Source organism: Podarcis pityusensis, assembly GCF_964106645.2.
Source record: "Podarcis pityusensis genome assembly, chromosome: 10".
Classification (NCBI taxonomy): Eukaryota; Metazoa; Chordata; class Lepidosauria; order Squamata; family Lacertidae; genus Podarcis; species Podarcis pityusensis.
This window is the reverse complement of record NC_138035.1, coordinates 3,948,677-3,968,480: the sequence shown is the minus strand read 5'-3', so window position 1 is coordinate 3,968,480 and position 19,804 is coordinate 3,948,677. Positions and strand designations below refer to the sequence as shown.

Below are 19,804 nucleotides of genomic sequence, written 5' to 3'. Positions count from 1 at the left end.
TATACAAGACAGTAAAACATCAAACAATAAAAACCTCCTGATACAGCTGTCTTCTAAATGTCAGATGGTTGCCTACTTCCTTGCCCTCTGAAGAGAGGGCATTCCATGGGGCGGGAATCTCCTTGCTATTTTTTGGAAATCTGCATTCAATTTGCTGTATCTTTCACTATCTCCCTCGCCTTTTGCTTGCCTTCTCTCTCCCGCTATTTGTAAGGCCTCGTTGGACAGCCACTTTGCTTTCTTGCATTTCTTTTTCATTGGGATGGTTTGCGTTGCTGCCTCCTGTATAATGTTGCAAGCCTCCATCCATAGTTCTTCAGGCACTCTGTCCACCAAATCTAAATCCTTAAACCCGTTCCTCACTTCCACTGTGTATTCCTAAGGGATTTGATTTAGATTGTATCTTACGGCCCAGTGGTTTTTCCTACTTTCTTCAGTTTAAGCTTGAATTTTGCTATAAGAAGCTGATGATCTGAGTCACAGTCAGCTCTAGGTCTTGTTTTTGCTGACTGTATAGAGCTTCTCCATCTTTGGCTGCAGAGAATATAATCAATCTGATTTTGATGCTGCCCATCTGATGATGTCCATGTGTAGAGTCGTCTCTTGTGTTGTTGGAAAAGCGTGTTTGTGATGATCAGCTTGTTCTCTTGACAGAACTCTATTAGCCTTTGCCCTGCTTCGTTTTGATCTCCAAGGCCAAACTTGCCAGTTGTTCCTTTTATCTCTTGATTCCCTACTTTAGCATTTCAATCCCATATAATGAGAAGAACATCCTTCTTTGGTGTCATTTGACATGATAGGATTTTCATTTCCTAAAAATTGGGAACATGGGGAGGACATGGGAGAATGTAGGAAATGTTGAAATAAGAGAAGGTGCTAATGGCGGTTGATGTGTCCTTTTTTCCTTGTGTTCTCTTTCCTGAAACCCAAACAGGATTTGCTTTCTGCCCACTCTGAAAAAGGTGATGGAGAAGACAGAATTGCGGGGGACAGGGCACCTTTCGTTTCATTAGGAATAGCCATTAAAATGTGTTAAATGTGGAATATGCTTCACTGAATGAGCACACGTAGTTCACATCAACGAACACAAAAAGGAAAGAACCCATTTAAAGGTATGGAGTGTGGAAATAGCTTCTCTTTCAATGCAAAACTTAGAACACACCAGCGGACTCACAGAGAGAGAAAACGTTTTACGTGCAGGGAGTGCGGGAAGAACTTCAGTCAGAGTGGACACCTTAAATTGCACAAAGGGACTCATACAGGGGAGAAACCATATGAATGCATGGAGTGTGGGAAGAGCTTTAGTGATAGTGGAAGCCTTAGAAGACACCAACGGACTCACACAGGGGAGAAACCATATAAATGTATCGACTGCGGAAAGAGCTTTAGTGATAATGGAAACCTTAGAAAACATCAGCGGACTCACACAGGGGAGAAACCATTTAAATGTATGGAGTGTGGAAAGAGCTTTAGTGATAATGGAAACCTTAGAAAACATCAGCGGACTCACACAGGGGAGAAACCATTTCAATGTATGGAGTGTGAGAAGAGTTTTAGTAATAGTGGATGCCTTAGGAAACATCAACGGACTCACAGAAGGGAGAAACCATTTAAATGCATGGATTGTTTAAAGAGCTTCAGTCAGAGTGGAGACCTTAGAAATCATCAACGAACTCACACAGGGGAGAAACCATTTCAATGTATGGAGTGTGAGAAGAGTTTTAGTAATAGTGGATGCCTTAGAAAACATCAACGGACTCACACAGGGGAGAAACCATTCAAATGTATGGAGTGTGAAAAGAGCTTTAGTTATAGTGGAAGCCTTAGACAACACCAACGGACTCACACAGGGGAGAAACCATATCAATGTATGGAGTGTGGAAAGGACTTCAGTCAGAATGGAAACCTTAGATCACATCAACGGACTCACACAGGGGAAAAACCTTTTAAATGTATAGAGTGTGGAAAGAGTTTCCGTTGTAATACAAGCCTTAGATCACATCAACGGACTCACACAGGGGAGAAACCATTTAAATGCATGGAGTGTGAAAAGAGCTTTAGTGAAAATGGAAGCCTTAGAAGACATCAACGGACTCACACAGGGGAGAAACCATATAAATGTATGGAGTGTGGAAAGAGCTTTAATGTTAATGGAAACCTTAGGAAACATCAACGGACTCACACATGAGGGGAAACCATTTCAATGCATGGAGAGTGAAAAGAGTTTTAGTAATAGTGGGTACCTTAGGAAACATCAATGGACTCACACGAGGAAGAAACAATTTAAATGCATGGAGTGCGGAAAGAGTTTTAGTGATAGTGGAAGCCTTAGAAGACATCAAAAGATTCACACAGGGGAGAAACCTTTTAAATGTATGGAGTGTGAAAAGAGTTTCCATTGTAATACAAGCCTTAGATCACATCAATGGACTCACACAGAGGAGAAACCATTTACATGTGTGGAATGTGGAAAGAGCTTCAGTCAGAGTGGAACCCTTGATTTATGTCAACAAACTCACACAAAAGACAAACCATATAAATATCAGGAAAGTAGATAGAGGTTCACTCTTAGTGGAAGTTCATAATCAACAGACTCATGGACAGGAAGAACTTTAAGACTTGAAACCCTTCAAACTATCAACAAACTCAGAGAGGAGAAGCAGTTTAAATGAAAAGGCTGCAAAAAGTGCTTTATTTATAATGGAGTGATTAAGGAACATCCAGGGACTCTCACATGGGAGAACCCATTTAGATGTATGGAGTGTGGGATGTCTTCCTCTCAGAGTCCACTCTGAGCAATGAACTCAGCAGGAAATCATTCCTACAAGCATGAGGTATATGTGAAGTTCTGGTGTTTATATGTAAAACTGTATAATAATGAAATAATGAAGGCAGCATTTCACAATGGTGAGTATAATTTTAGATGAAAGTACCTTTGGTTTTTGCATCAAACTCTGTCACCTCCCCACCGCATGATCTCCAAACACTTCTTCTTGTCCAGAACTTCATCCCTGCCTCCTGCGTGTTCTGAAGAAAACTTGAAATACTGAAATTGAATGGGAGATTTCCCCCCCAAGCCTAATTTCAAGAGGGGGAAGGGGGGGCTGCAGGTACCAGGAAAGTCTCCTGGGGGCCCCATCTTCACTCATGAACCCCATGGGGCAACCCCAGAGCTCCTGCTCATTCTGGGGTTTGAGGAAGATAGTATTTTTCCATAGTCCCAGAAGTTTTGCTTCAATCATGCTTCTCAGGAGTTTTCCTACCAGAGGACCACAGTGCTGTGGCTGCTGTTGTTGTCATGGACTGGCTGGTGAGGGTGGGGAGGTACCAGCTGGGGGACCCACAAGGGAAGAAGGCTCAGATCCTGGGGACTGGTGGTGGGATGGCAATGAGCAGAAAGAGGGAGAAAAGGGAGCAGAATGGGAGAGGAGGTGTTGCAAAATGAAGAGGATACAGGGTTTGGTGAGCAGGAAGAGTCTGGGGCAGAGAGCAGTTCAGGCTCAGAGGGAGGAGAGGAGGGGGTCAGGAGACCCAGGGGAGGCTGGCTGCTGAAGCATCCAGGGAGACTCCTGCTGCGACCAGCACATGCCTCTGAGTGTGGCGGTTAGAACGCTTAGAATGTGGGGATCCCATTTTTCAACCAAAGCCAAAACAAAAACAAAAACACGCTAGCCTTTTCCCAGGTCTTTTCTGACCTGACAGTCATTCGTCTTCTTTACGAAGGACTCTACAAAGTCCTTCTCCCTCCCTTTATTTACCATGGGGTCCCAGCACCCTTTTCTGCCTCTTACACTCTAGGGAAAAGAGTCCCTTTCCATTGGACGCCTGGCAGCCCAGTGCCAAATCCGGCTGCTCCAGAGAGAACGGAAAGGAACTGGAAACGCCCTTGCACTCTGACGCGCACCAGTCACTTCCTTCCAGATCTTGGTGCTGCCGGTGCAGCTGCATTTACGAGAAAAAGAGAAATTGGAAACCGAGCCCAAGTCCCTTGCTATCCAAACTGGCCACTTGGACCAGCACATAAATCTGCTTTATCTTCTTCCTTTTTTCTGTATTTTCTTCCTTGGGAAAAAGGAAAAGTTTCAGATCTCAGGTTCCCCGACAGGGAATGAGAGCTTTGATTGGCATTCTCCCCTTGCAGTTAATTGCCTCTCTAATTGCAGAACCCCAATTCTCCCGTTCTCCCCTCCCCCTCCTAGCTACCTCTTGCCAGAAAGGCTGGGAGTGAAGACCGTAAGCAAAAGATATAGCAAAGGATGAGAATCTTGGTTGCTGGGTGTTTCAGAGAATCCCGCCCACAATCTTCTCCATTCCTAGACTCACGTCCTCATGCGCTGCTTCTGGCCATCCCGAGGTCTTTTACTAGATTAATTTATGGCTGGCCTGGGGCTGAAAATAAACTACCAAAAAAACTAAATTACTGACAAAAAACCTCACAATGGAAGAAAAAAAAGAACTTCAGGAAAAAACAGGCCTGGAAATTAAAAATAAGGTTAAATACCTAGGGATCTGGATTTCAAATAAAAGTTTAAATGTATATGAGGATGATTCTAGTAAAGTATGGAAAGAATTTTTAAAAGAAATATATGGAAACCTGGACCAAACTCCATCTCTCGCTCTGGGGAAGAGTCTCGGTTGTGAAAATGAATATCCTCCCCAAAATGATTTTCTTATTCCAAACAATGCCCATTTTAGGAGAAATGGATTGTTTTAAGGAGTGGAAAAGGGAAATATCTAGATTTATATGGAGTGGAAAGAAACCGAGAATTAAACACCAGTTATTAACAGATCAAAAGGAGAGAGGAGGTTTTGCATTGCCAGATTTGGAATTCTACCATGCGGCGGCAGGATTGGTTTGGATAAAAGACAGGATTACACTAAAAGATACTGTCAGGGGTTCAGGAGCAGAGGCAAGGGCAAGGGAGGAAACAGAGAGCGAGGGGGAGGAGGCAGAAGAAAAGATGAGTGATGACGACGACCCGAGATCTCCGAGTCTTTCCAGTGAATCAGAAGATTCACAGAAAGGAGCACCAGTGGCCAGGGCAAGGGGGGAGCCTAGGGGGACACCCCAGGAAGATAGAGCCAGAGGGGACTCAGAGGGGAGCAGTTGGAAATCGGGACCAGCGTCACCGCCAGAGAGCAGGGAAGAAGAAGGGCGCCAGGGATCAAGCGCTGGCAGCTCACAACAGGGGGGAGGGCACGAGTCAGGAGTGGCCACACCTCCATCGGGGAGCGAAGAAACGGTCAGACGGAAGGTGGAAGGTTTGGCGCGCGCGCCAAGTTCAAATGCACAGGAAGGTGGCGCAGTAGGCAGCCCGGAAAGGGAGCCAGGTCCTAAAGCCCGGCGCAAGGAGACAGGAGGGTCCGGGGGGTCGGCGTCAGAAGAATCCCGGAAGGAAGAGACCCCGGGGGGCAGAGGGACCCAGAGAAGAACAGTCAGGCGGAAAAGGTGGAGCAGGGCTAGGATATTAAGTTGGTGTACAAGGGGCGGAGACTCAGACGGAGCTTCGCCGATCTAACCATGAGACGTAGAGTTGCACGCAGCAGATTGAGAATGGAAACTGTAACTCAATAAAGACTTTTATTTAATGATCGCTGGCTAGCGTGATCCTCTGTGAGCTAGGATCTGGAAGCAGCTCTGACAGTAAGCTCCGTCTCTAAATTGTGGGCATCTACAGCCTCGCGGAGAGGAGAGAAAGCGGGTGCCTACTAGCGAGCTCACGAACGGCAGACAACATGACGGCCGAACAGCAGATAGCGGAACTCAGAGAAGCAGTGACACGACTGAATGCCGAGGCTCTTGCATCCAGGAAGAGAGAGGAGGACGCAGCTGCCGCCTACAGGGATCTCCAGGTCAGGTTGGAAGTGCTTACGAAGCAAGGGCAACTGACACCCAAACCGGAGGGGATTGGGTTGGGGAGACGAACAGGCGGTCTGGTCTCTCACTTCGATGGGAATTTGCAACAGTACCCCAACTTTAGAGCAGATGTAATGTGTGCACTGCAACTGCTGAACAACGACTTTAGAGATGAGCAAGAGAAGGTGGGATTCATCATGTCCCATTTGCATGGAGATGCTAAAGCATGGCTGCGCAATTTGTGGAGAGATAAGGATCCGGCGCTCCAAAATGCGGATGCCTTTATTAAAGCGATGGATGGGTGCTTTTTATCAAGCATAGACGTGGATCTTGCTCGGAAGCAGATACATGGACTGAAGCAAGGGAGGGCCAGCGTAAGGCAGTACCATGCCCGCTTTTTCGCTTTGGTCAGTGCCCTGGAATGGGACAGAGATTCGGCTCCAGTAAGAGACCTGTTTTGGGAGGGATTGCACAGCTCGGTTAAAGATGAAATTGCGAGGGGGGAGAGACCCCGGACCACGCAGGAGATCGTTCAGAGGGCGCTGGCGGTGGGGGTGCGGCTGGAAGAACGTCCGTGGAGCAGGGACGAAAAGCGTGGGGGGCGCGAACCAGCCAGGGGCTCCTCCTTCCTTCCCAGAGAAGCAGCGCGTGCCCAATTCACGCCTCCGCCAGGAGGAGGAGCGGAACCTATGGAGGTTGGAGGTGCAAGGGCTCAGTCAGCAGCCAGAGCCCTAGCACCGGCACCAGTGAAAGCGAAGCCTCCTAGAGGGAACAGGAAGTGTTACATCTGCGATGATCCACAGCATATGGCGAAAGAGTGTCCCCAGAGGCTCCACAAGCACACTGCAGCCTCAGCAATGGTAACTGCAGCAACGCAGCAAGGAGAACCACAGCAGGGAAACGATGGAGTCTGGCTGGAGGAAGAGGCACTGGGGCCCAGCCAGACGTGTCTGTGAAGCAGTCCCCAGAGATTTTACAGCCCATGGACCCCCTCCCGCCCAAACCAGTAGTGAAGCTCACCGCATCTCTCCAGCTGCCCAATGGAATCACCATGGACGTGCCAATCACCATTGACTCAGGAAGCAATGCGGACTTTATAGGGCAGGACTTTGTCGACCGGCACGCCATACAGTTGCTGCCTGCCACGCTGCCCCTGCAGGTTGTCACGGTGGATGGCAGGGAGCTGCTAGGGGGGCAAGTGGTGAAGCAGACGCCACCAATGGTGATGCGACTTGGGAATCACAGGGAAATCATCAGCTTCAACGTCACTCAACTATCGGACACGCCCATTGTATTGGGCATGAGTTGGCTGGACAAGCACAGCCCGACGCTGGCTTGGTACCAGAGGCAGCTGACCTTCGGCTCTTCCTTTTGCGCTGAACACTGCATCGTGCCCCGGCAGGAAGGAGAGGAAGAGGAGTCACAGCTGCAGCTAGGCACGCTGCAAGCGGTCCCCCACAAGTACGCAGAATTTTTGGAGGTTTTCTGCGAGAAGGAGGCAGACAGGCTACCCCCCCACAGACCATATGACTGCAAAATTGACCTGCTGCCGGGGGCGGCGCTGCCCAAAGGGAAGCTGTATTCCATGTCTGAGGACGAACTGCAGGAACTCAAAGAGTTCATAGATCATAATTTGGAGCGCGGTTTCATCCGGGAGTCCAAGGCAGCGGGGGGCAGTCCTGTATTCTTTGTTAAGAAGCGGGACACGCCCCAAAAAAGACTTGTAGTGGACTATCGCACCTTGAACAGTGTGACCAAGCCATCGGACTTCCCCATGCCCCGAATCGACGACCTCCTCGCAAAGGTACGCAAGGGCAGCGTGTTCACCAAGTTGGACCTGCGAGGGGCGTACAACCTCATTCGCATGCGGGAAGGAGATGAGTGGAAGACAGCCATGTTCACGCCCCTGGGCACCTACGAATATAGAGTTATGCCGTTTGGATTGCAAAATGGCTCCCACGTTTTTCAAGCTTTCATGCATCACGTGTTGGCGGGGCTCCTCTACAAGACGTGCGTCTGTTTCTTGGATGACATCCTGATCTTTTCGGAATCGCAGCAGGAGCATGACAGGCACGTCAAGGAAGTGCTGAGCAGGCTACAGCAGCATAGGCTTTACGCCAAGCTGGAGAAGTGCCAATTCGACGTGACGGAGGTGGATTTCCTGGGCTACAAGTTGTCTGACAAGGGGCTCGCCATGGACAGCGCCAAGGTTCGAGCAGTGTTGGATTGGAAAAGCCCACGCAACCGGAAGGAGGTCCAACGGTTTGTCGGCTTCGCGAACTTCTATCGCAAGTTTATCAAAGGCTTTGCCATGCAGACAGCGGCCATCACGGACACGCTCAGCTCCAAGAAGAAGAAGTTCATCTGGACAGAGCAGGCGGAGCAGTCCTTTCAGGCACTCAAGCGTCTCTTCGCGTCGGAAGAGCAGCTGCTTCATGTCAACCCCAGCAGGCCGATGAGGGTGGAGACAGACGCTTCGGACAGAGCCGTGGGAGCAGTCCTGCTGCAGAAAGACCCGCAGGGGGCTTGGAGGCCGGGAGCGTTTTACTCCAGGAAGCTCAGCAAGTCTGAACGGAACTACACCATCTGGGACAGGGAGTTGCTGGCCATTCATGCAGCATTCAAAGCGTGGAGGCACTTCCTGATCGGTGCCAAGCACACGGAGCAGGTCTGCACGGACCACAAGAATCTGGAGCACTGGCGCACGGCACAGTTCCTGAACCAGAGGCAGATACGTTGGGCTGAGTTCTTTGCGAATTTCGACTTCCGAATAGAGTATGTCCCGGGGGACACCAACATCATGGCGGATGCTCTCTCCCGTAAGCCACAGTATCTGGAGGAGGCAACGCCAGCGGCCGCCATGCACATCTTCGCACCGACAGTGTGGGCGTGCGCTGCGGCAACAGTTGACCTGGAGGCGGTGCGACGAGCGTTGCAGGATGACTCCTTCGTGCAAGCAAAGATGGCAGAGGTGCACAGGGGCACGGCAGCGACCGACGAGTTCCAACTGCGAGATGGATTGCTCATCCGTAAAGGGGCCATCTACGTGCCGGGAGACGAACTTCGCGCCAAGGTACTGCAGCAGCTGCACGACGCGCCCACTGCCGGGCACTTTGGCAAGGAGAAGACGGTGGAATTAGTCGCCAGAGACTTCTGGTGGCCCGGAATGAGAGGGGAAGTCGCGGACTACGTGGCGAGGTGTGACACCTGCCAGAGGGCCAAACCAGTGCACAGACCGCCGGCCGGACTGCTGGAACCGCTGCAAACTCCGTTCGAACCATGGGAGAGAGTGGCCCCGGACTTTGTCACGGATCTGCCCAGCTCGAGGGGCAAGACAGCTGTGCTGGTGGTGGTGGACTTGTTCTCCAAGATGGCACATTTCATTCCGTGTGCGAAGGTGGCCACGGCGGAACAAACCGCCAAACTGTTCATAGACCACGTGTTCAAGGTTCACGGTCTGCCGCGGTCTATTCTGTCCGACCGAGGGCGACAGTTCATCTCGAACTTCTGGCAGAAGCTGATGGGCTTCCTGAACGTCAAGATCAACCTGGCGTCGGCTAGACACCCGCAGACCAACGGGCAAGCGGAGCGAGTCAATGCCATCATGCAGCAGTACCTGAGATGTTATGCGAATCAACAGCCTGCGACGTGGGTGGATTACCTGCCTCTCGCCGAGTTCGCCTACAACAACACGAAGCACGTGTCCACGGGGGTCACGCCGTTCTTCGCCAACAACGGGAGGCACCCCAGAACCTTCCCGGGACTGGAAAGAATGGGGGAGGGGGAGCCGCAGACAGCAGATGCGTTCGCGTCGGAGTTGCAGGAGGTCCACGATCAGCTGCGGCGGCACCTGGAGCTGGCTAAACACGCATACAAGGTACAAGTGGACAAACACAGAAGGGTTGGCGAAGAGATCCATGTGGGAGACTGGGTCTGGTTAGCAGCCCACGCAGTGCCGGCCAGGTCGTTGGCGAAGAAGAAACTAGGGCATAAACAACTGGGGCCCTACCAAGTCGAAGAGCAGGTCAACACGGTGGCTTTCAGGCTGGCGCTTCCGGAGGGTTCCAGGATGCATCCGGTGTTCCACAGATCGGTGCTCACTCCCTACAAGGCACCTCACAGGTTTCAGGAACCAGGAACGGCACCGAGTCCGCTCCGAGAGAGAACCGGGCAAGGGGGAGTGGCACAGGAGGAGCGCATCAACGAAGTCACGGAGATTTTGGACTCCAGATGGGGGGAAGAGGGGGTAGAATACTTTCTCGCCAAGGAGGGCACCCCGGCCAGTGCCAACAGCTGGGTGCCGGGCTACGCTTTAGACGAACCTCTGCTCAAAGAAGAGTTTCATGCCCTCTTCCCACATAGGCCCATGCCAGCAGACTTTTTCGACGACTGGCTTTTCACGCCCACGCTTTCAGCCAGCACGTTCCGGGGGTTCGACTCGGACGAGGAACCGACACGAGACGCCCGTTCCCCGGAGGGGTCACCCTCGGGATCTGCTTCAGAACCCTCGTATTGGTGGGATGATCGACCAGAGGAGCAGTTCCGCAGAAAGTGGCTGGAGGGTCCAGGACGAGCAACGTCTCCAGAAGGAAGCGAGGGAGAGACGGACATGGACGTTTTCGGGGACGACCCGGGTTTCGAGCACGGCGGCACAGAGATGGAAGCGGAGGTGACCGTCGTCGACGAGAGCAGGGAGGAAGAACCGGAAGACTTCAGATGGAGGCCCGCCACGGGGAGCGAACTGTATCCGACATTCGTCCCCCGGACACGGCAGCACCCAGCTCCCGCACCGGAAGGAGGGGAGGGGGGAAGAGGGGGCTTCGAGGGGGGGATGGATGTCAGGGGTTCAGGAGCAGAGGCAAGGGCAAGGGAGGAAACAGAGAGCGAGGGGGAGGAGGCAGAAGAAAAGATGAGTGATGACAACGACCCGAGATCTCCGAGTCTTTCCAGTGAATCAGAAGATTCACAGAAAAGAGCACCAGTGGCCAGGGCAAGGGGGGAGCCTAGGGGGACACCCCAGGAAGATAGAGCCAGAGGGGACTCAGAGGGGAGCAGTTGGAAATCGGGACCAGCGTCACCGCCAGAGAGCAGGGAAGAAGAAGGGCGCCAGGGATCAAGCGCTGGCAGCTCACAACAGGGGGGAGGGCACGAGTCAGGAGTGGCCACACCTCCATCGGGGAGCGAAGAAACGGTCAGACGGAAGGTGGAAGGTTTGGCGCGCGCGCCAAGTTCAAATGCACAGGAAGGTGGCGCAGTAGGCAGCCCGGAAAGGGAGCCAGGTCCTAAAGCCCGGCGCAAGGAGACAGGAGGGTCCGGGGGGTCGGCGTCAGAAGAATCCCGGAAGGAAGAGACCCCGGGGGGCAGAGGGACCCAGAGAAGAACAGTCAGGCGGAAAAGGTGGAGCAGGGCTAGGATATTAAGTTGGTGTACAAGGGGCGGAGACTCAGACGGAGCTTCGCCGATCTAACCATGAGACGTAGAGTTGCACGCAGCAGATTGAGAATGGAAACTGTAACTCAATAAAGACTTTTATTTAATGATCGCTGGCTAGCGTGATCCTCTGTGAGCTAGGATCTGGAAGCAGCTCTGACAGATACGGACCTATTAGACTTGGAAGGCCACGAGAATCGGTCTGGATGACCAGACATTTTTTATGTATGCAACAACAGCAGCAAGGATACTTCTCGCAAAACACTGGAAAACTCAAGATCTACCCACACTGGAAGAATGGCAGATGCAACTGATAGACTACATGGAACTGGCTGAAATGACCGGCAGAATTCGTGACCTGGGAGAAGAGAGGATTGAGGAGGATTGGAAGAAATTTAAGAATTATTTACAAAAGCATTGTAATTTGAGTGAATGCTAAATAAGATGCTAGACCAAAATAACTGAGCACCACTAAATTTAGAAGTTTTTAAGAAAATAAGTAAGACTGTGAAAATTTAACTCCTTTCGAGAATTATAAGATTATGAAATATAGAAGGGATATAAGAATTTAAATAAGATGATAAATTGCTGACAAAATGTTACAACGATGAAAGTGGGAGCGGGAGATGTGAGGAAGTCCAAAGAAAATGTGAAACTATGTTAAGACAAATGTTATATTGTTTATTATGTTTACTTTTATTGTAAAACCCAATAAATTGCTTTAAAAAAAAAGAGAGAGAATCGGTCTGGATGGCACGCTTCTTTAATATACGAAAAAGTGAAGGTCCACAGGGGATTTTTGAGCCATGTGATAAGGAAATCGTGATATCTGGAATAATATCTGGAATAAATATAAAGGACTACTTGAGCCAAAAATACCCTTGTGGACATCACCAAGAGAAGCCATATACTCATATTTGAATATTTACAACTAGCAAAACTGATGGGACGAGTTAGAGGAGTATTGAACCAGAAAATATTTGGAGAATGGAGAATATTTAAGGATTATATAAGATCATATTGTACCAACCACACCATGTTAGCAGAACTTGAGTGATACTTGTAAACACAACTAATACTGTTTGTGGAGTAGACGGGAACAATATTAAAGAATATAAAACTTGGGGGGGCAACGGCAGTATAAACAGTACAATGAGAATGATTGGACGACTCGTTTTGTCAGAAGTCTTTTTTATTTAAGTGTTTAAGTATTAATTAGGAAGATTAAATTTTTTAATGCACATAAATCTGCTTTTTCTTCTTTCTTCTTTCTGTATTTTCTTCTTTTCTTTTTTCTTTAATTTTCTTTTTGCAGTATGAGATTGTAAATTCTTTGTATATGTGTGTAGTTTAAACCAATAAAGATTATTTTAAAAAATAAATAAATCTGTGGCCGGCCTGATCAAGCGTTGCTTCCTCTGATTAGCCCCGCTGGAACTCCACTTCTTTCCAGACCCTGGGGTCACTAGAGGACTGGTGGCTCCTCCTGGCAAATGGCCTTGTGCGTGCTGGATCACCAGTCCTTCCTTGCCCCCCTTGAATCCAGGCAACCGAAGGTCCCATCTGGGGTGCCATGTGTTGTAAACAAAAGCTGCCCTTCTTCCCTTATGGGGGACACAAGAGCCCTTTATAGAGTCCCTTGTAGGTTCTCCATCGGTAGGAGGAAATAACAGAGGCCAACCAGAGACTATTGAGAAGCAAAGCAGCTAGTAAGCCTGATCTTTATTGATCTGTTGCAACAGGGTGCTCCCCTGATGAGGACCTCGAACCAAGGCGTGCCTGCCCTTATATAAACATTTTAAATTCCCTGCCCTGGAGCTCCAGACCACCCTTGCATTCATCACAGAAGGGGTGTAACCCAAGACCACCCCCCACAAACATACCTACATCACAGAAAAGGTGGACTGCAACAGAAATTTGAATGTTCTTGTCTTTTCCTGTCTGCCAGGTTATCTGATAATGCCTTATCTGATTCCTTTTCCTGGTAGTCTGGCCATTCCTTTGAGATGGTGATTTCCCAATTCCTGAGACAATGGGAAGGTTCCCTCACCCCCTCCCTCCTTGCAGAGAAAACATTTGGTCAGTTTGGGAGTCAAAATGATTTCAGGTCGATCTTCCTGTGCTGCTCCAGACATGTGGTCCACATATCTATGTATGTGCTTGGTTGGTACATTTATGAACATTTATTATATATATAAGACTTTAATTTTTTTATTACAGGATTCATCCAGTCCAGCATTTCGCATGATGAATTCTGCATCTACGTTAAATAAGCAGGGAGACAATATACAGCCTTGTCATACTCCTTTCCCAATTTTGAACCAATCAGTTGTTCCATATGCAGTTCTAACTGTAGCTTCTTGTCCCACATAGAGATTTCTCAGGAGACAGATGAGGTGATCAGGCACTCCCATTTCTTTAAGAACTTGCCATAGTTTGCTGTGGTCAACACAGTCAAAGGCTTTTGCATAGTCAATGAAGCAGAAGTAGATGTCTTTCTGGAACTCTCTAGCTTTCTCCATAATCCAGCACATGTTTGCAATTTGGTCTCTGGTTCCTCTGCCCCTTCGAAATCCAGCTTGCACTTCCTGGAGTTCTCGGTCCACATACTGCTTGAGCCTGCCTTGTAGAATTTTAAGCATAAGCTTGCTAGCGTGTGAAATGAGTGCAATTGTGCGGTAGGTGGAGCATTCTTTGGCACTGCCCTTCTTTGGGATTGGGATTCATGTGTTGCAGGAACCCCCCCCTCCCAATCATTCAATTTGTACATAAACGATGACACACACACAAGACATACGCAATGCTTCTGTTATAAATTCATAGAAAATCAGCCATACATCGGATCTGCACCGTTCCACTTTTATTTTACACCATGAGGGAAGGACTATCAAAGGGGGGAGACTTGACACAAGGCAGCCATAATTCCCCAAGCCTACAAACACGTCCGCAACGTCCGCAGATTTCTGTTGGGATACTGCCAGGGAGATAGCGTCCATCTGAGCCCCAAGCCGGCTGCCGGACGTCCATCGATCTCTGTAGCCACGCAGATCCAGCAATTAGCGACACGAAGCCTTAGAAATAGACTGCCACATTCCAGGCTCGTGCACATCCTTTATCAGCAGAAACACAGCCAGAAAGCTTGCACCGCAGAAGAGCAGAAGAGCATATTTACAGACTTTATTTAGCGTTGAACAGAACAAAGAAAAACATGACCGTTCTGAGTCAGCATCTCTGCCCGACTGAAATCGAAAGGAAACAGCAAGCATAAACATCCTGTGAACAGGACATGCGCAGACTCTGTTACTCACAAAGCCTGCTCCCTTTTAAGGTGGAACGGAAATATCCCAACATCCTCCCCCTTTCCGTGTAACCTGTAGTACCTGTGGTTCAACCCAATTGCAACCTTTGTACATAAACCTTAAGTTGTTCTTTGTTAACAACCTTAGACAACAGATCAGCAGGAATTTCATTTCCTGGCATGTAGGACACCTGAATCAGTCCTTTCTGAATACACTCCCTTGCACGATGTAGCTTAATCTGCAAGTACTTGGTTCTTTGCTTGCAACTCTCGGAGTTCAGCAAAGCCAAACAAGATCTATTGTCTTGATACACTTGTACAGGACATTTCACAGAAACCCCGATGTCCTTAAACAGTTGCATCAACCATTCACAATCCATGAGTGAAAATGACAGGGCATTGAGTTCTGCTTCACAGGAACTTAGGCTCACTGTTGTCTGCTTTTTGCACAGCCAGTCAAACAGGCAGTGGTTGTACATGTAGCATACTCCAGAAGTGCTTGTACCATCCGTGGTGTCACTTCCAAAACTTGCATCAGCAAAGATTTCAAGACCTCCAGTCTTCTGACTGGTGAACCTCAGCCTGTAGTGCATAGTCCCTTTCAAATAGCGGGCTATGCGCTTCAGAGCTTTCCAATCCTGAACCGTAGGATTGTTGGCATGTCTGCTAAGCAGATTACAGCTTACAGCTATGTCAGGTCTTGAACATCTGGCAATGAAATTCAGCTTGCCTAGAATGCATCTGTACAGCGTTGTGTCAGAAAACGCTTCAGCAGTACTGTCTACCTGGTAACCTGTCACCATCGGTGTGTCTGCTGGGTTTGCATCAGCCAAATTCAACCTGGTTAACACATCAGCAATTTTCTGTGTTTGGTGTACCAGAAAATTACCTGTTTGGTCCTTCTCCACCTGCAGAGAAAGATAGTTGGATACCTCACCAAGATCCTTCATGTCAAAGTGCTCCTTCAGCTGAGCTAGGGTGCTTTGGTAAAAAGCCTGATTCTTCCAAAACATCAGAAGATCATCAACAAAACATAAACAATACAGTTTGTTTTGCCCCTCCTCCTTGACAAACACACATGGATCAGCTTTGCCCTGGTGAAAACCTAGAGAAAGCAATGTCTCAGTGAGCTTGGTGTTCCAACACCTGGCACTCTGCTTAAGACCATATAAGGATTTCCGCAGTTTACAGACCATTCCCTTCTGTATCTCCATCCCATCAGGTGGAAGCATGAACAGCTCCTCGTTCAAAATCCCGTACAAAAAAACTGTATTAATGTCATGATGGGAAACATGCAGTTTCTCCTCCGCAGCGATCTTGAGCATCAGCCGAATGCTCTCATATTTGACGGTGGGAGAGTAGGTCTCATGGTAATCCTGTCCTGGTACCTGTGAAAAACCTCTGGCAACCAATCTGGCTTTGTGTCTGACAACCTTGCCATTCTGGTCTGTCTTGGCCTTGAAGACCCATTTGCTGCCAACCAGTCTCATTCCTGGGACTACCGGTACCAGTTCCCAAGTTTGGTTCCTGTTCAAGGAATCAACTTCAGCCTTCATGGCATTAAGCCAAGGCTCAGCATCTTTAGAGGTTAACTCCTGAACCTCTTTGAAGCTTGAAGGTTCCCACACCTTCTCTGAGCTACTAAGAACAGCAGTTGCTGTCTTAGCAAACTCATCAGCATACCTCTTTGGAGGTCTGCCTTTGGTCGCCCTTTCAGACCTACGTACTAGACGCAAGTCTTCTGGACTCATCTCCTCCTTCTTAGGAGAAAATTGACCAATGGTGAACAGTGGTTCTTCCAGTTCATTGTCAGACGCATCAGATGGTCTGACTGAGGCCTTTGCGCTCTGGTAGTCTGCTGTGTCATCACTGTCACTGACACCAGCAGCAGCACCGCCCACTGAACTGGAATCCGAACTCTGATCATCATCATCATCCTCATCATCATCATCCTCATCCTCAGCAGCTTCCTCAGCTTTAGCTGCTTGCTTGACATCACCTTCATCCTCCTCTGGGTAACTCTGGAAAATTCCCACATTTCCCCCCCACTTAGGATTGTACTCAACACTCCTTGTGAACTTAATGGACTTAGAGTTAGTCATCCATACCCTGTATGCACCTTTTTCGTACCCCATGAACAAACCATGTGCCCCACGCTTCCCAAGCTTGTTGGTTTGTGGGGAGTGTACCCACATGTCAGAACCAAAGATTCTCATGTGTTTGGTGTTGGGTTTCTTGCCAAACATCTTCTCATAGGGGGTACAGCCAATGGGTGATGACAATCTGCGATTAAAGGAGTAAACCAAATTCCCCAAAGCTTCCCCCCAAAACTTATCAGGGAGATTGGCATCATGCAACAAGGTTTTCATTCCTTGCAGCAATGTCTGATTTGCTCGCTCCGCAAGCCCATTCATCCATGGCGATCTGGGCGTTGACATGTCATGCTGGATTCCCTTCTCAGTCAGGAAAGCTTCAAACTGCTGAGAAGTGAACTCCCCGCCTCGATCGGTAAACAAACAGGCGATACGTTTACCGTGCACATTCTCCAACCAAGCACAGAATGCCTTAAACTTCGGAAACGCTTGCGATTTCTGTTCGAGCAAAAACACATGAATGTACCTGGAAAAAGAATCAATTAGAACCATGAAGTACCTTGCTCCTCCTAAAGAGGGCGTAAGTGGACCAACCAGGTCCGCATGCACTAGCTGGTAGGGCTTGGAAGCCTGCCTGCTAGATTCCTTGCCTTTTGGAGCAACCTTCACCTTGTTCTCTGCACAAGATACACATTTCATGTGAAATTTACAGGGTTTGATGTTCAAACCCTCAACCACCTCTGGCATCTTGGCCAGTGCCTTCCAAGAGAGATGACCAAACTTTCGATGCGCATCGTGAATGCAACCTGCATGAAGAACTTTGTTAGTTTGTGCAACACAACAAGAATCAGCATTAGATACAACAGCAGTGTCATCATAAGTTATATGGAACAAACCATCCATAAACTTTGCATGCAAATAGTCCTCTTTGCCTTTACTGATGACACAGACGCTCCTCTTGAAGGAAATCTGAAAACCACGCCCAGTAAGCTGTGGGACACTTAGCAAATTGCTTGCAGCGCCTGGAACATAAAGTACACCGCTGATGGTTGTGTGCAAACTTGCAAGTTTCACAGTCCCTTCTCCTGCGATTTGCAACGTCCTTCCGTCAGCCAGGTGGATCTCACCTTCCTGAGGCTTGAAGGAGATGAACAGGTGGCGATCCTTCGTGACGTGGCGGCTCGCACCTGAATCGATAATAAATCTGCCTTTGGCTGTTGGAGCAGTCTTTTCAGCAAGCAAACCCTTGTTTTTCACCGGCGTGGGATTTTGCAGCTTGCCCCCCTGCTGCTCCTGGCCACCAGACGTGCCTTTAGCCTTTGGTGAAGCTGTGCCAGCAAACATAGCCTTGTTTTCCACTGGCGTGGGCTTTTGCAGCTTGCCCCCCTGCTTCTGGTCAGCAGACGTGCCTTTAGCCTTTGGTGAAGCTGTGCCAGCAAACAATGCTTTGTTTTTCCCTGGCGCGGGCTCTTCACCCTCCCTCTGCTTCTGGCAATCTGCAGGCATCTGTCTTTGTTTACCTTTGCCTTTCCGGCCTCTGCAAAGGCGATGACCTTGGTTCCCACGAGAAACAGAGCTCTCAGCTGCCGACTCCTTGGCTCCCCCTGGAGGCTGGAATGCTGCCTGGGATGACGTGACGGTCAGCTCCCCCTGCAGCTTGCAACCGGTGCCCTCAGCATCCCTGCATTCACTCGCATTCTGGGAAACAGCTAGGACCTCCGATGCAGTCAAACTCTGGGCTGGGATGACTGGCTTGTGAGCTTTCATCAAAGCATTCCACATCCCACGTGCAGTCAGATTGCCAGCTAGCGTCTTTATTTCCTCCAGAGAGACGGACAAGACGATTACGTCAATCGCCTTCGAATCATCGGCTTTCCATTTCTCTGTCAGAGGAACTGGGGGGGGGGGCTCAGATACGGTATGCCACACCCCAAACTGACGCAGCAAAGATTCACACCATTTTGCCCAGGTTTCATAATTCTGCCCATGTAACTTAGGGCAGTGAATGGCCTCTGAAGCTTGGAAAAACTCCATTTCAGCTTTTCCTTTGAGCCGGGAGTCTCTTATGCCTTCAAAGACTCCTTATCTTGGCAGCTCATTAATCACGAACTCTCTGGCTTGGCTCCCAGAGCCATTAATCTGCCGGAGTTCCAAAGGCTCCTTCCGAGGTAAACAGAGAAAAACCTCTCTTTCGCTTTTGACATACCTCTCAGACGCAGTCTGTTGCAGCTTTACTCTCCTGTAGGTGCTGTGAATCTGGGCCCGAAACCTTGTTGTTGGGATACTGCCAGGGAGATAGCGTCCATCTGAGCCCCAAGCCGGCTGCCGGACGTCCATCGATCTCTGTAGCCACGCAGATCCAGCAATTAGCGACACGAAGCCTTAGAAATAGACTGCCACATTCCAGGCTCGTGCACATCCTTTATCAGCAGAAACACAGCCAGAAAGCTTGCACCGCAGAAGAGCAGAAGAGCATATTTACAGACTTTATTTAGCGTTGAACAGAACAAAGAAAAACATGACCGTTCTGAGTCAGCATCTCTGCCCGACTGAAATCGAAAGGAAACAGCAAGCATAAACATCCTGTGAACAGGACATGCGCAGACTCTGTTACTCACAAAGCCTGCTCCCTTTTAAGGTGGAACGGAAATATCCCAACAATTTCTCCCTTAACACATGGAATCCGCTTCTGGCTACAATTGTATCGGCTGCTTTGCTGAGCCTCTTGGCTGTTGTGCATGGACGGTGCCTGTGTCCACGGTCATTGTCCTGGCCTTAGTCAGAGGCTGTGGTGGGGAGCTGGGATTTGGGGGGAGTCGTTTAGCTGCCCCCAGTGGCGTAGCGTGGGTTGTCAGCACCCGGGGCAAGGCAAGTAATTTGCTCCCCCTAACCCGTGGATTTGCGCCCCCTAACCCGTGGATTTGCGCCCCGTAACCCTAACCCCCAGATGTTGCGCCCGGTGCGGCTGGCCCCCCCTGCACCCCCCACCTACGCCACTGGCTGCCCCTCCCATTCCTGGTTTGAACAGCACCAATACCTAAAACACGGACGGATCTAAGCTCGTGGGGTGGGGGAGGGGTGGGTGTTGCAATGCAAACCTTGTAGGAGGGACGGGACCCACTTTGC

The 19,804-nt window shown here is 49.3% G+C and overlaps 2 protein-coding genes across 4 annotated transcripts in view; one reads left to right on the top strand and one right to left on the bottom strand.

The window, feature by feature from the left end:
- The window catches only part of LOC308486405 (uncharacterized protein), a 154,348-nt gene that overhangs the window by 82,128 nt on the left and 52,416 nt on the right, over positions 1–19,804 (top strand). The window lies entirely within an intron of this gene.
- The window catches only part of LOC308486200 (uncharacterized protein), a 66,812-nt gene that overhangs the window by 16,783 nt on the left and 30,225 nt on the right, over positions 1–19,804 (bottom strand). The window lies entirely within an intron of this gene.